This window comes from Schistocerca piceifrons, chromosome 2 (assembly GCF_021461385.2).
Source record: "Schistocerca piceifrons isolate TAMUIC-IGC-003096 chromosome 2, iqSchPice1.1, whole genome shotgun sequence".
Lineage (NCBI taxonomy): Eukaryota > Metazoa > Arthropoda > Insecta > Orthoptera > Acrididae > Schistocerca > Schistocerca piceifrons.
In genome coordinates, this window is record NC_060139.1 from 529,070,465 (window position 1) to 529,088,137 (window position 17,673).

Sequence of the window (17,673 nt, forward strand, 5' to 3'; positions counted from 1 at the left end):
AAATACCTGTAGATCCTTGTCATGGTACATATTTTATCTGCAAATATTCAGTGTCATATCATGTAATAAGTAGATTCACATTTTGTAAGCGGTAAGCATCTATCGGTACACATGGTATTGTGAAAATTCGACTTCCGTAGAGTAACCACTCTACGCCACTTTACGCTACGTGATAACGCATTCTGCCGACTTCACTAACAAAACTATCCAGGAGATTGAAAATTCTACCATCACTCACTTATTTTTCTGACCTTATGCTCTCAGATTTTGACCTTTCAAGCTCCTTGTCGAAAAACGGCCAGAAAAATTCCCCTCTGTACTTAAGAGCACTTCAAACCTGTTATGACGACGTCTTTAAACAAGACCCAGTAGATTTCTACAGACGGAAAATAGGTAAATTACTTGAGCATTGTCAGATTGTTTTGGGTAATGAGACAGAATATACCGTTGATCATTAATTTCTCTTTGATTTTTATTGTTGTGTCCAATAAAATATAGGACAACGCTATGAAAATATGCCCATTACTTATCCACACAAAATTCAGATCGCAGATTAATAAAACATAAAGTATCTGTAACAGCAGCGTGCCTGCTTCAGCACAAATTAGTAAGATATTATTCATTCTGGAGTTCGAATAGGTCTGTGTTTACTTGCTGTCCTGTTTCAAAATGAAGTAGTATGGGAATACGGCATCGCATAAATGAAATAAATAAATTTTCTTGATTGATCATCGATCTGACTGCATGTAGCTCGTCCGCGAAACGGTTAAAGACGTATCTTTCAGTGAACTGACACCTGGTAAGAAAGCAGTCCCCGCATTACAGTTGAAAAACTTACCTTTTGTTACTTTATTTTTATTTATATATTTTGTTCTTCAACTTCTAAAATGTGAGATACAGTTGTAATAGATATAGTTTCTATTACAATAAGACACTGTAAACAAATTAAAAAAACATTAATCACCTTATTATGAAATAAATATTTAAAAAAATCATACTCACTTCGTACGTCCATTTTCCAAATGATGGGTGAACTTAAAATACCTAGACAACAAATAACAGAATACGTACTGCTACAATTATACTGCTTAAACAGCCTCATGAAACTTATATCGGAATAATCGAATGAGAATTAGTATCGCTCCACGCCAAACGAGAACGGCTGAACCGTTCCTTATGATGATTTGCCTTCAGTAGCAGTTAACAGAATCTCGTTTCTGCCTTGATTACTTCCATGTAACAGTCGAATTGTCAGAAAACCGTTTTATTTACTTAATTCTTAATGTGATTACTTTTGTCTTCTGCGTAAAGTCATTGAAAACAGATAAACTTACTAATGGAGAAAATCTCTCAAAATATCGTTCTCAGACCCCTGATGAAAGGATAGTAAGCATATAAGTATTCGAAAGCAGCAGTAGGAAAGTAAATGGTAGTAAGATACGTGAAAGCATGCAGTGAAATCGGAATTTACCGCACACAAGGGCTTAACGCTGTGAAGTGATGTGAATTGCTGCTAATACTTCATCGCTAGTTATAGGAAAAGCGAACGAATATTCGTCGTGTTGGAATGCGTCTGGGGTAGTGCAGTGCACTGAAATTGATCATTCTCTTAGCTATGTATGGCCCACAACATCTTTGTGCACAAGATTAAAGGTATTTAAAAGCATTATTTTACTTTCTTGTTCTAAGCAATGTGACATAATTTATTTCCCAGGAAAGGATGTACTACATATGTAACTAATATGCCATTTACACTACACCAAATGTGTACCTCAACCGAGCTGTAAGTGCGATGTGAAGCATCGACACTTGCTCTGTACGCCGTTCCTTGTGTGACTTCCGTCGTATGTAAAGGGTGGGGGACTGGGTTGTAATTCTAAACAATTTACACACTTTCGCTTCTAGCCAGCTGGGTATTTGATGTTTAAAATATTTCCTTATTTCTTATCCGCTTTTATGTGCTGCAGTTTTTTCTCAATTACAAAATTTACTGCGACAAATTAAAAGTATTCCCATCTTCTAAGTCACAACATGGTCTTCTGATAAATTATTACTTATTATGGCGCACGATCGACACAGTATTCCTTAACCGTCCGTACCTTATACAGGATGTCTCTCGTGAGAGTCGTTAGGTTCTCTTACTCTAGAGTTTCAGCAGATACTTCCAACTTCCATTTTGAATTGTGCATCTGGACTCAATCCTAACAAATGTTGCTCGTCTGGTCTTTCATATGACGGCTAGTGTCTATAGAAGGCATCGGTTCGTTACCCATTACAAGCAAAATGATTTTCTAAGTAAGAAATTTTACGTGTCCGTATGATAGAGCGCTCCCAAATTTAATCGAGTGCAATATACATGTATAACTTACAAACCGAATCTGTAACTAAAGAATTAACCATCTATTTCAAACAGCTTTAATATATTACACACGACTTAAACGTGTAGATCACGAAATAATTACAAATGCTGCATAAACACAACTTACGTCGAAGAACAAGAAACAATTCAGCATATGGTGCGAACTATTAAGGTAGTCACTAGAGCACACTCTCTTGTGTGATTCTAAGATCGGTAACTATACTGTAGTATCTAGGTACTGAAGTTCCTAAGTATACAATCCACTCGGCACAAGACTTTCCTCTTCCAAATGGAAAGCTTTTTAGACTGTGCGGTGAATGGTATAAACGGTCAGTGGCTTCTGTTCACCTCCTTTTATCAGGATTTGGACCTTACTGCATTAAAAGATAGCCTTTGTTAACGAAAAAGGAATCCTCCTTTCGAGCCCGTGCCTAAATTGAGTCGTACTAATGTTAAAAGTATTATTAGCAAATTCTCGAAACTCATTTTACAACAAATTTCCCTTCTCATTGCGAATTTGGCAAGTACTGCCTCAAAGACGTGTATGAAATGTCAACTCATTTGTGTTGCTCAGCCGTGGCAGTTAATTTCCGTGGATACCTGTCTTCTCGTTTCCTTGCCTCTACTACAACGACATACAAAGCAAAAATAGAATAAACAAATTAAACGACGTCAATGGTGACCAGTTTTATTGACTGCTGTAATTATAATGTTGATAACAAGTATGACGCAGCGAACGATAACAGATCCTTTCAAGTACAAGGAAAGTCAATTTGCTGCTAGTTTCCGCACAGTTCGCGGAACGGAAAATCAGAAGGGAACTTACGATAACATTCGATGATGCCATCGGGTGTTCAAACATATATAAATGAAAATATGGCGCAGAGAGCAGTTATAGTTCTTCTCGAGTACAATGAAGGCTGCTCTGTTTTTTGTTGCTGGTAAGTATTGGCAGAATTTATAAACTTTCATTCACCATAAACATCTTTTCTCTTAACCCAATTGTACATAGTTTCTCATGTATTAATACGCTTGTAAAGCTATTTCTACAGTCGATGAACAATAGTTTATTTCCGCAATTGGCGTCATAAATTTCGGAATGGAAAACAGCTTAGAGGGTCGACATTGTTCTAGTAAGATTTTTTTCATTTCCTCTGCTCGCGAACAATGATAGTTCATAGATACTTGAAGGAAGGTGTTAGTATTGCCTATAAGAAACGCTTTAATGGTTTCAGAGTAAGACTCAAGCAGTTAGAGGTTTTAAGTTTTAGTGAGTAGTTCTTATATACCCACGAGAAGCAAACTAGGAAATCTAGCGAGCAATCGAGGATAAGATTTGTAGTGTCACTTGCAGATGAAAATAATGCGAAACAGACGACAGAGGATGGTGGATTTTACAAGTTGGCCAAACGAAGAGGGTAACACTAGGTAGGGTGGGATGCTGCATACTAAACCAGTGGAATGACTGAGCCGTGGATATGGAAATTAATGACGACAATCAGACATTGTGGGTAGTAACGTCTTATTGTATTAGTTGCTTGTACCAATGAATATCTGTAGATAAAGTTCTAAAGGCATAGAAAAATTCTCTTTGTAGAAGAGATAGCACCTTGCCAAAAAAATGGGTAAACGGAAAGCGGTCAGTTAAATAACTCACATGGTGACCCTTAAACATAAAACCAAGTTACAAAAATTATCAAATGTAGTAACGTTTGCGTGATTCTGTAATTTACTGGTAGTAATTTCCCATTTATTTTTAAACGGTGATTGTCAGTGACAAACATATTCCGCTGTCATCGATTAAACAGAAAATATTCCCTGGTTCGTAAATTATTATGGTGCACTATAGAGTTCAACATATTCACGTAATAACGAGTACATGTGATAATTTAGTGTTAAATACTAATAATTACAAATTGGTTGTGAAACAGTACCAGTTCTATCGCCCTTTTCACCTCATTTATGTCGTCATCATCACGGTCCTGATCATTTTAGACCTCCTCAACCACCCGTCACCCAGAAGAAAGGGGTTGTTTCAGAGCCGAAATTCATTACCTCTAACGTGGACAACATATGCTTAATGACCTTCTCATCCTCCCCTTTGAGTAAACCGAGGGATCCAGGATTATTTGATTCTTATCGGATAATTTGCTATCCTATGATTAGATGCCACTTCCCTCCCCCTCTACGTTAAATAAAATTTGGGAACAGTTATCCTACTGGTTCCCTCAGATACATAACGACCAGTAAGGCCGACACTATGACACCACCTAACATTGTAGATCTAATAAGACGAACTCATTGACATCGCAAGCCCAGTAGAACGAACTGTCAATGTCAACAAGATTACAATAGGTCTAAGCATCGTAGGTGGTCAAATGAAGCTGCCTCTTGATTTCACAATCATATCTGGTGGCCAAGATGGCGAATGGTAAATTGATGGTGTCATATGTGTTGTCACAACAACCTCCCTCCACAGCCCGAAACAAATCCTGCACATATTGTATTCTTAGGTAATACAGTTGTGCGAGTGTGGGCTGATATACAAGACCACATATACACAATCACTGTGTAATTCAATTCATTTGCATAGCTGTTGCATTGCATGAAGGAAGTACAGCACATCAGTTTCATGCTTTTCATCACATTTGTCAGTTTTTGGATACGCTGACGTGAGTGATTGTGGCCAAATGCCTTTAAACGAACTTCGTCAAAGCCGAAACGCCTTCTGAACGTGGACAATCACTAAAGTTAAAACAATATTCCTTAAAAAAAAAGTCATTTTCTTGCCTTAAGCAATGGTATTATCCCCAAAAGTGGCGAAAGTGTTTCTGACTGCTTCCGCTGGTGTCACACCTTCACTGAACTCAAATAAAAGACCGTGTCGAAATGTTCCGTTTTGTCCACTTGGGACTCTATTTTCTAGCGTTCACAGCCCCACTCATTATCTCCATAGGACAATATGACACTATGTAAATTCAAATGGTGATAGTGAACTACAAATGAAAGTAACAATCCATCAGTAAATCCTTAGCAACCGGAATAGCCAAATGCAGTACAAAAGGTCTAGGAACTTATACCTCAACCAAGTAAAATATAGAAGTTATAATTTCAGTACCTATGTCAAATAAAGGGGCTCACTTTTTCCTTTCCCCCCACATCATATACATTTTCAAATATCCAATTGCCCGATCCTTTACACAGAATTATATAAAATTTTAAATTTGAACACAAGAGCATATGATAAATGAAATTATTATATAAAATTTTAAATTTGTACACAAGGGCATGTGATAAATGAATAATAAATGGTTGATAATCATGCTAAAAATGAAGCGAAAACGCTACCGCGAGACCACGAGTGGCTGACGGAGATGAAGAAGGTAAATGATTTTCTTGTACGTACTTTCACTCATTTCCTGCTACTTGACAACAGTTCTCTGGGCAAAATAAGTCTAACCAAATCGGTGAATTGCTTTGTTATTCACTACTTCATTTTCTCTGCATCTTTAATATATTTCTAGCTAATTAGGAAATGTAATTTCCGTTCTATCTGTTGTATTTGCATCAAAGCATGCATGCTTTCATTTGCGGTACAGTATTTCTTCAGGTATTCTATATAAATGTCAAAAATATCCGCTATTCTCTTACTGTAACTTCACCGATTTTAGTGACATGTTTTTCTGGTACTTGATAGAGACTATCAGTCTCAGAGTCACACTACCAGACCACATCAGTATCATTACCATACAGTGGAGATATGTTAGCAAGTGGAGGATTTCGTGCTACGTGTCATTAGAGTTGCACTATACCTCACTACTGTCACACTAGCAGCTGGTACATACATATCATATAGTAGTGTTGAAGTGTTAAATGATGGAGTAGCACTAACAGTCAGAAGACGAAATAGCTGTCTGTAATTATTTTCAACGATGTTTACAGCACTGGTAGCAGTGGCGAAGGTCCACGGGCAACCGGAAGAGTCGACCACCGTCACCATCTCGAATGGGAAACTAACCACCGCTAACATCCCGGCCGTGAGAACATTACTGACGAGGTCGTCGCCAACGGAAATGACGATACCATTTGCGTCGAGGCAGACAACAAGTTCTACCTGTATGCTAATTCGTTGAAGCTGTATTCTTGCTACAACCAGCTACCGAAAGGTAAGCTACTTTAAGAAATGCTGTTTTCTGTTCAAAATTGACAAGATAAAATCAGATTGTTTAATATAACAATTCGCGAAGTTTCCACGAAGAATGTGAAAATATGAGTGAAATCAAATATTATTGGAAGAAAGGTACCCATACCTCACCATGCTCACTGCAAGGCTCTCCACTTTACGAAATTGCAACTCTTCAAAATTCACCACCAAAACTATTCAGAGTAATTTGGTTTGCATATTCAATCCACTTTTACGGTAATTTGCGTCCCCTTAAATGTGCTGAATTTTTATAATCATCTACAATCTTGATTCTTTGACGAGGATTATGTTGTGTAGTGCGAAATACAAGGTAAAAAATAAAGTTAGCAGTCGGCTGTAGTTTCAACATTTTACCAAGAGATAATTTAACAGGAGTCGGAAGTAGCCACGAGTACCGCGGTCCATAGCGTATGGTTAATTTTTCACATTAAATGAGTTGACAGCATTGTACTTTCACGTATACTAAGTGGAACACCATGAAGCGATAGGCAAGCCATACGTTTCTTTGTACCCTGTAGAAGGCGAACAATGGAATTAGTGACCATAAACAATACCCGTCATATGCTTAGAAACCTGTAAAAATGGGCGTACAAGTTTAGAAAAGTTTAAAATTTAGCGACCCGTCGACGTAGAGACGAAGAATTAGGTGAACTCAGCAATGCTATGCGAACGTATTGGACTTCACCTTGTCGGAAAGACCATCTTGGCATGATATTAATGCATGCACTCATTCAAACTCTAGTAAAAAACATCTACAATCTACGATCAGACAAAAATTTATGCTACCTACAGACGATGATACGCTGTAATAGTAAGCAACAATAAGATTTGCCTAAACCATCCCAAATTTTAGGCGTTTATGAATAGCAAAATGCTTCACATTTTACTTAGGAGCCAGAGAAGGTTAAAAAAAGGGCCTATCAAAAGCACTTTACTTAGGCCGGACCAAAACATCGAGAAAGGAGAAGGGAGTACCGTAGTCGTAGTGCATATATTTGATAACCAGATACTGTCTTAAACTGCGCCAAAGTTTTATTTTTAATGCGATTCAAAGGTAACACCAGTTATTAAGTTCACTTTCGACAGTTTCACTGTTAAAGGGTCGTTAAACCTGTTTAGCCTAGGTGCTGTAAGGATCGCTTCCGAAATCTCCTGAGTATTCAAATACGCTTGGAATAGAGGGGGTAGCACTACAGTGATTCAGATTCGTCCAGTTCAACACTGTATGGTGACACTTGAGTCTGTCTATCTCGGATGCTGGATTCGTATTGAATCCGTGTAAGAAGAAATTTGGTGCAGAGATATTACCGGGATTGTAAGTGAGTGGTCTTTACTTGTGTGTTATCGTAAATACAAACCTTGGAATGTGAACTGACAACTTAAATGTACTACCGAGGTCAAGGACAAATCACTTACATGAAACGGAAGAGAATCCTGTGTGTGGAAAAAGGAGTTATTCGTAAGCAAATAAATAAGCAAACCAATTATTTCACGCTCGGTAAACTTCGTTAGTGCGAATTGTTTGAAAAAACATAAATGCATAAAGAAAACAAACCAAAATGTAATATCGACCTGTATATGAATGTAACCCGAAACACAAAAAAATTTCTGAGCTGACATATGGCCCTTATAAAACAAACTGACAGAATCTGCATTGTGCAAAGGTACCGAAACAATCACGTATGATGAATCGCACCTGAAAAATTAAGTACTGGCAGACAAAAAAAAAAAAAAACTAGTTACAGTTGCTCCAGGGAAACTGGGTTCATAATTTTGATAAGAACGCCAGTGAAACACATGACTCAACCTTTAAGTTTCAGTTGGGAAGAAATTTACAAAATAATATATAGACTCTAACAGCAAAATTCATTTAATCTAATAAATTCCATGGTGCAGTAAATTAACTTAGAAGATTATCAACAGAAAAATTATCAAAACTCGACTGTGACGAAGGTGAAGTGGACCAGTGATACAAGTCTACAAAAATTAAACAAAACTTTTTACCTCATCGAATAATACATAGTTCTTCATTTAAAAGATATTATTTATGTCCATATGGTACCCAACCGTTGTTCGGAGTCATCAATCCTCCTCGTAATAAATCTGAAACTCACTTAATTCCAAAAGGGCGTTCATGCATTACACTGTATTCTCACCGAACCCCGCCTGCTGTCCACCGCAGCTTTCCACTACTGCCTGTCAAAGGTTCTACAATCCCACAGTGCTGACAACTGTTCTTCCAGTATATCATTTTCCTTTACAAATACTAACACACCCAATAACATCAACCAAAAATATCCGTCTTAGAAGGTTCATGTGCTTCAGCCAAGAGTGAATTGGAAAGGATGGCACGCATTGCTACCAGAAGAGCTCTCAGGGTTTTTCTGATTATAGTGACAGCTAGCTCACATTTCTTAGCCACATACTTCGTCATCCCCTTCCAAGTTACCTGGAGGTCGATCATGAGTCGCATGCATTTGACTAACAGTTTCGAAAGGATATGATATGGGCCTAGTGATATTTCCACTGAAAGGTTTGCTCTGTTACTGGGATGCCATACAGTATTTTTTCTGTTTTCCGTCTTTCCCTTGGTTAATTTAAATTCGTGGAGGCATGCACCGTCTATGCATAGACAGCACATACTTCCTCGAATAATGTATTTGACTTTGCTGTCCGTTACTTGTTAATGTCTGCTGGAATGCCAATTTAATATAGTTCTTACACCTGCAGCTGTTCTTCAACAGAAATTGGTCGAAAGAAATACGTGTAATTCAGTTTCAGAGTAGGGCGTATTTCCTGAATAATAAGGTTTGACACTTCAGTTGTTTCGTGCAAAGACGAAGTTCACTAGAAATACCTTTTTCCAAATACATAATACTTGGTTAAAACTTTGTCGTCGACTATGTTTTCCCGGTAAGTGGTTACAGTTTAAAATCTCTTTCTCTCAGTTCACAGTGAATAAACTGTACTGGTTGAGCGAACGTGTGGACGGTGGAATACGGCGGCGGTGCTGCATACTTAGGACAGAGTAAGCGCAAGGCAACGCTTCACGTTGGATCGTTCCAGTGTAAGGGGGTCTCGTGCCGGGACACTTTCGCATCAGATCGCTCCCGTAGGACAAAGTTGTACGGTTACTGGGGACCGGCAACGCTCACGATTCCCCAAATCACAATTTCCCAGGTATTGCCAGATCTGTTCCCCTGCTAAGGAAACTCAAATCCCCAAGGTTGTCGCCATTTGGCATGTCACAGGATACAAGCGTTGCTTACTGAATGCTTCGCACGCCAGGAGCATTACCCTCCTAGAGGAGCCTTGTCCTAGTTACAACCTCAAACACTGCAAATGCGACGTGCGTCAGGTTTACTCGCATGGTCCATCTCCCAACTGTCTGCTATCGTACCAGTAAGGATATGAATCCGGTAACACAGCACGCTTCTCGGCAGTTACGATGGTTGCGCCATTACTGCGACACTCTTAACAACTTCACCACCTACTAGGCATGTCTTCGTAAAATGTAGCACAGAAATCCTACTGGCGGAACATCACATTCTCAATGATATACGACCATAACATAATCTTGTCACAGTACTGATATTGAAATTCACGCTCTGTAAAAAAGGCGAAGAACTACAGCAATTTTATCACCAGTAAAATTAAACTGTTGAGTTATTTTCATAATTCCTATCATTATTAAAATGTATTTCTTTTCGTTGCAGTTTACGTGGTGAAACCAAAGAGTCAGTGTAAACCATACCTGTCAGATTGTCCCAGGAACTAGGATTATTGCCACTCTGTGGGCTCTCCTTGAAGGGACTGATTCGCCTGCGAGTGAGTGAAGATTAAATCTCTGGCCTGCTGATGAAGACATCACCTGTTTCCAGAGGAGCTAAGGAACTGCAGCAGCGTCAGGACGTACCTCTTTTACTCAGACATAACCGGCGGAATCAACTCATTCTCTTCTATAGCAGTTTCTGATTACTTCATGACGTGCAATAAATTTTATTACTGTAAAGATTAGTATTTGAAAACATTCCATTTGTCTTCTTTATATCTTTCTGGTGTTTCTGTAATAGTAGTATGCTGACGCAATAATAGTGTAGTTTCGTGACTCAGTTGTTATATTTAAATTGCAGAAGATATTTCTCTAACTTTAGCTTCACTTCAAACAATGACTCATTATTAACAATATCAAATGCATTTCATCCATTATTCACGCTGACCTCCTATAATCCCAATATTCAGTTCCAATCTTAGCGCACTGACTGCCACAAGGAGACCGCCGGACCCAGCAAAGACTACGCCTGACGCCACGGCTGGGCCTTACCTGGCCTGGGAAATACGTGAAACATCTGTAATCCAGAGAACGAGGTGTCATATCTCACTGTTCTATATGGTTTTATTGCAAGTTATTATGCAAAGTAAACTGAGAATATCACGCCAAGATGCGGGTTCACGTTATGGATGTTATAAAAACGATCGTGAGTGAAACTTCTAGAGTGAAACTGAAATACAAGGGCGTGCTATGACATAACGCCTCCCAACTTTGATATGCACCATATTTTAAGGCTTGTTAAATAAAATAAACTTTGTGAGCCTTCTACATGAACATCAGCAAAAGCAAAAAAAAAGATATTGGAATGGAGAAGAATTAAATCAGGTGATGCTTAGGGAATTAGACTAGGAAATGAGACACTTAAAGTAGTAAATGAATTCTGCTATTTGGGAAGCAAAATAACTGATGATTGTGAAGTAGGGAGGATATAAAATGTAGACTGGCCTTGGCAAGGAATGGGTTTCTGAAGTAGAGAAATTTGTCTACATCGAGTACACATTTAAGTGTCAGGAAGTCCTTTCTGAAAGTATTTGTATGGAGTGTAGCCATATATGGAAGTGAAACGTGGAAGCTAACGAGTTTAGACAAGATGACAATAGAAGCTTTCGAAATGTGGTGCTACAGAAGAATGCTGAACATCAGATTGGTAGATCATGTGACTAATGAGGAGGTACTGAACAGAAAAAGGGAGAATAGTAATTTGTGGCACAACTTGACTAGAAGAAGGAATCGGCTGGTAGGACACGTTGTGAGGCACCAAGGCGTCGCAAATTTAGGATTGAGAGGGGGGAACGGGGCGGGAGGGGGGGGAGTGAGGAGGGTAAAAAGTGTAGAGGAAGACCAAGAGATGAATACAGTAAGCAGATTCAGAAGGATGTAGGTTGTAATAGTTATTTGGAGAGGCTTGCACAGGATAGAGCAGTGTGGAGAGCTGCATAAAATCAGTCTGGACTGAAGACTACAACAGCTACAACTTTCTACAATCTTATTATTCAGGGCTCCGGGTTTACTTCTTATCATAGGCACCATGGCGACGAAGAAGTTTATCCCAACGAGAGAACAGTTTGCTGATACCGTTACCGTAGAATGTTTGATTTTGTTGAAGGGGCCACAATCTTACTTCTACTTGCATCGCTTCATCACTAGCAAAGCGAAATCCTCGAAAGCTTTCTTTGTTTCCTGGAACCAGATGAAGAGTGGATGAGGCCAAGTAGGTACTGTACGGAAGACGATCTGTGACACTGTATACAATGTGTCGGGTTGTTACAAATGTTGCAGAGCTCGTGCGTGCCCTGTCGTTATCATGATGAATGAAAGGGAGCTCCATGCGTGGAAGAACTCTTCGAATTCGTGTTTTCAGTTTCTTGAAGAGACACCGCAAACTGGTTCTCGCGCTCTGTCATAGTTACGTTACACACCGCCAAGTTACAAGCAATAATGCGTAGCCCTCGATAGCCAGAGGGTTGCAGTTGACTTATCGAAGTGTGAAAGCCGATCGAGTAATGTGCACGACGTTTAATACCGTGACCTGTATTGGTAACACAACAAAAAATTATTATCAAGTGCAGAGACTTTTTGCACAATAACTGTTAATTCCATCGAATGATGTTTTCTTTCGATTAATAGACACTGACTTTTGAATTTTAGTTATTAACGGCATTTATTCACTGAAAAAATACATACACTCTTAACCTGCCTAGTACCACTGCAGTAATATGATCCCTTAAGCAACTGGAAAACAAATCTTCCTTGCTTTAAAAAGTAATATTTCTAAAGCATGTGACTTTCTCCCTCGAAATATGTTTTATCCAGCGATGTTTAGTACAGTTATATATGCACAGCACAAGAAATTTATGTCAAATCTTTGCACTGAGGGCCGCTGGGGTCAATAAGAGCGCTGACAGAATTTCCTTTCGCTCCTTGAATGTAGCTTTTCAGCAACTGGAGTGAATTCTTATGCTGGAACAGATTTATGTTTTCCTGTTCGTTCATTAAAGTACTGTCAATTTATCTCTCGTACATTACTTGGCGCCATGACGACCCCAAGGGAATCAAATCCATAAGGTATAAAAAGGAAGAGAAAGAGTAAATTAAAATTGGAATTTAAACTCGCCATATTTTTGTTTTGTAATCTTATCACCAGCGAGCAGAGGCGAGAAACGACAGCGAGGTTAAACTACGCATGCATAGCACTAACGGAATCGTATGCCATCACTAACAGAGCTTTACAACAATCGCCCTAACACGATACAATGTATTAACAGAAATTATTAACCGCGTAAGTAGTGCTGTTGCCATTGTGGTTCCACTCTCTGCATTACAGGTATTGTTTCCCTTTCTTTGAATTTCTTTCAAATTGCCAAGTTATGTTTTATTTCTTATTTCAGAGGGAAATCGGATATAGGGATGTGGGGATAAGATTATTGTTGACCTCGGAACTGGTTGGTGTTTTCCTTTATGCGTGCATCAACACATACACCCACACTCACCCACACACCCACACACACACACACACACACACACACACACACATACATATATATATATATATATATATATATATACGAGGCCTGTTCAGAAAGTAAGTTCCGATTGATTGCCAAATTGAAACCACAGTGAACATCAGAAATGTTTTACTTCTAACAATTAGCTACACCTTTCAGCTACTTCTCTACGTAGTCGCCGTTCTGACTTAGACTTTTGTCATACCGTTGTACCAACTTTTCAATAGCCTCATCATAGAAGGCAGCCGCCAGTGCTTTCCGCCAATTCTCCACGCTGGCCTACACCTCGTTGTCTGTGTCAAAATGTTGTCTTCAAAGACGGCGGTTCATGTGACCAGAGATGAAACTCAGGGGGAGACAATTGCGGACTGTATTGTGGGTAATCTCACATTTCCATTTGAAAACGATGCAGGAGCATCTTCATTGCCCCTGCAGAATGCGGCTGAGAACTGTCTTGAAGAAGAAACAGCACGACAGTTATGTAATGTTAGCTGCATAGCTTCAGGCGAAATTTCTCACCAGGCCCTCGTACTTGGCGGCAGACACTATTTTCTAGACATCTTTACGCACTCACTGCGAGCTCAGAAATGAGAAGAGCGACGTGATGCTAACTGGGGTTATACTAGAGACACTACCCAACACATCTGTGCAAAGCTTTATTGGATTTTCATAGTCGTTTCCATTTCGCGACCGATCGGAGCTTACTTTCTGAACGCCCCTCGTATATACGTTTCCACGGGAAACTAGAGAAAATTCGACCAATCTCTCGAGACCTTCAATCGGTTGCATTGTTGTTCAGTGAGATGGAAGATTGTTGCTCTATTAGTAACCACTGTTTTACGCTTCGACGGTGGTTACAGGAAACGGATTTTTTTATTTTGATCGATTATGTTGTGGTACGGATTTTTACCTTTGAAATGTCCCTTATCTTCCACTTAGTGTAAAATCCTTTCGCATAACTGTACTCTTCCATTTCAGTCATCTTGACACTGGTGCTGTGCATCAATTCAAAAATGAGTCTTTGAAATATCTGGAACTGCCTTTGTTGAAGTGGTTGGTGAATGGTTTAAAAAATTCCGTTCTCTGTTTGTGGATCATGTTTTGTCCTTGGACAGCCGCTGTGCATTACTAGTGGACAAAATTTACCCATACCGTAGAAGGCTGTGCTTCAAGCGAGACGAAAACGATTCTCACTAAGATTAAGTCCTTGAAAGTATTGTTCAGCATATGCACGAGCAACAACAGCAGCCAGGTGATTGGACACACTCAGCATCCAAAACATATTGATATATTCATCGTTTGTGCACTCCATCGGGAAGCTGCCCTAGATAAACCAGACGTTAGCAGTTATAGTTGTCCTCTATGCGGTTAGTGGACTCGTACACGCAGGTTAATGGATCCCTCTGTAATGTCATGGGCCACTGTCATCTTATAGGTCATTGTCCTGTGATGAAGTAATGCCCTGCTTATAAATGAGGAGAGCTAGGGAACGGGCATCCAAAGAATGGAAAAGAAACCTGAGGAGGATTTGAACAGTGGCTGTATGGCGGGTATAAGTTTGATGTTTCGGCAGACTACTCGATGACCTACGATCCCTTACACGATGTGACAGTGTTCACAGCTCCTCGTTTTCACACATGTATTTTCTAAATTCACCCGATCTTATTTTGATCGATATATTTTTGATTAGAATTTGGTTAAAGACTCGCATGCTAGCATTTATTCGTCACTCTGTATAGTGATTAAAAGAGTTAGCCATCGATAGTATGTAATAACAATAACTGTAAATTAAAAACGGCTACAAAACAAGAGTGTTACTTAGTTGGAGTTGTTGTTTATGCTATGGTTTCAAGCAACTGTCGAAGCTACTCTTTTCTGTGTCACCCTCTTCACCACCGAGTAACTACTGCGACGTACATCCCTCTGAAACTGCTTAATGCATTCATCTATAGGTGTCCCCTTACAAATTTTATCCTCCACCCCTCTCCACCCTCACCACGGCTTCTCTCCAGTATTGACGTCTCGTCCTGTTAACTGATCCCTTTTTCTAGTTAGATTGTGCCCACAACTTTCTTTTCTCCAAAGTTCTATTCAGTGCGTTGTCGTTAGTTACGTGATCTAGCAACCTAATCTTTAGCATTCTTCTCTTGCACCACATTTCAAAGGCTTCCGTGCTCTTTTTAAATAAACTGTTAAATGTCAATGTTTCACTTCGATACATGGCTACACCCCGAACAAATACTTTCATGTAAGACGTCTTACACTTTATTCAGTACTAAATGTTGAAGTATTTCTCTCCTTCAAAGACACTTTTCCGGCAGTGGCAGTCTACATTTTATATTCTCGCTTTCTCGGCCACCTACATTTTATAGACGTCGTTGTTCCCTTTCTCTTGCTTCATCTGCTGACTTTTTATAATATTCTCCTTTCGTCAAATGGATTAAGTATCAGACCTTAGTCGATCCCAGCGTATACAATCTTCAAAAAACTTACAGATGGGTAACATCGTGTACAATAGCCAATATTTCGACAGGAGCACCCCCTGCCACTTCCAAGGCAAAACTGTAGCAAGTAAGCGTTGTGGAAGCGAATTTAATAGCTCGATTTTCACAGAAAGTCCGTTAAGGTAACACATACACTGTCGACAATAGCACCATCACGAGCTATGAACGACCGTCGTCAGAAGTTATGGATAATAAAATTAAGATAAGCATAAAGACTGTCTGGACCTCCACAGACCTTACAGTCTGAGCAGTATCTTAAATGCCACGACTGCAAGGAATATGAGGATACTCTCCTTACTCAAACCAAGATCATCCTTACTAAATCTAAAACTACACTGACCTTAGATGACGGTCGAAAAACACTTCACATCATGTCGCCGCCAAAATACTACTAGTCCTCTTCGCAGTGGCCCCTGCGTAAGACAAAAAGGCCGTAGACGTTGGTGCTACATCAGTATTATCATAAAATCACCCGGTACACAGTTGGCCTACAGCGCAACGCAGGTCTGATCAGTCATTCCCTATAACTTTTCTGATCAAAGGAGATTTCGAAATGGAGTACCTCAGCTGAAAAACTCTTAGGGTGCGAGATGACGTGGGTCCTATGAACCAAAGTACAAAGTAATTCTTCAGGTTGATCCGGATTGTGACAACTGTCAGCCTGCAGAGAGAAGTCAGTGTGAGTAGGCTTCCTGTCAACAGCATGTCCCAACGTACCATCCACCTTCCTCCTAAAACATCAAGGAAGGGAAGGCAGTCATCCTCTCCCATATCCGTCGTGAGACGAATATTCTGGGGAACTGAATTCATGTGCACTATAACGTCGTTGAAATTCTCTCTGCCATGAGGTCAAACAAAAGTATGACCTACATACAAAAAAAATTGGCAGGATTATTTGTTGTTTATCCTCATGATAGTGAGAATTTCAATTGATAGGAAGCCTACTCACACTGACTTCTATCTCCAGGCTGACAGTTGTTAACATCTGCGTCAAGGTCGATGCTTCTTACCTTGATTCATAGGGCTCATGTCATACCGCACTCGGAGAGCGGGTCAGCTGAGTCAGCTCATCTCGAAATCGCCTTTCGTTAAACTTGTTATAGCGAAAGACGTATCAGATGTGTGTTGCGCTGTCGGCCGACTGTGTACCGGGTGAGTGATGATATAACCGAGTTAGAACCAAAGTCTACGGCCTTTTTGTCTTATGCATGAACCATTGCGAACAGTATTATTCGTATTTTGCGGACATATGATGTGACGTGTATTATTCGATCGGCATCTTAAATGATTGTCCTTTCAGGTCACGTAAAGGATGATCATGGTTTGCGTAAGGCGAGTGTCTCCCGTATTCCTTGCAGTTGGGGCGTGTCTTATATTGGTAATATTGTCAGGATAGTGGAGGTCTGGTGTACCGAGCATGAGTGGCACACACGCTTACAACAGGAGAGCAAATCTGCCATTGGAGAACTTCGTCCTGGGAATCAACTTCCAGCTGTTGTTAAAATTTTGCATGGATTCCGGCTGTGTCACATTTCAAAATACAGCCTGGCAGAGTTTACACTTCCCACCGTTTGCTTTTTTAACAATCATTACGGGTAACTTCTGACGTAGGTCAATTTTGGTTTGTAATAGCGCTATTGTTTACGGTGTTGTATGTGTGTGTTTGTGTGTGTGTGTGTGTGTGTGTGTGTGTGTGTGTGTATGTGTGTGTGTATTTTGTGTGTGTGTGTGTGTGTGTGTGTGTATCTGTGTATGTATTATCTTTACGA

At 39.7% G+C, this 17,673-nt stretch overlaps 1 long non-coding RNA gene across 1 annotated transcript; it reads left to right on the plus strand.

Moving 5' to 3' along the window:
• Nucleotides 1-3,247: 3,247 nt before the first annotated feature.
• On the plus strand, nucleotides 3,248-10,575 carry LOC124777587. The gene is made up of 3 exons (XR_007015753.1): nucleotides 3,248-3,300; nucleotides 6,302-6,525; nucleotides 10,280-10,575. It is a non-coding gene; the product is annotated as an uncharacterized LOC124777587 (long non-coding RNA).
• The last annotated feature ends 7,098 nt before the right edge of the window (nucleotides 10,576-17,673 follow it).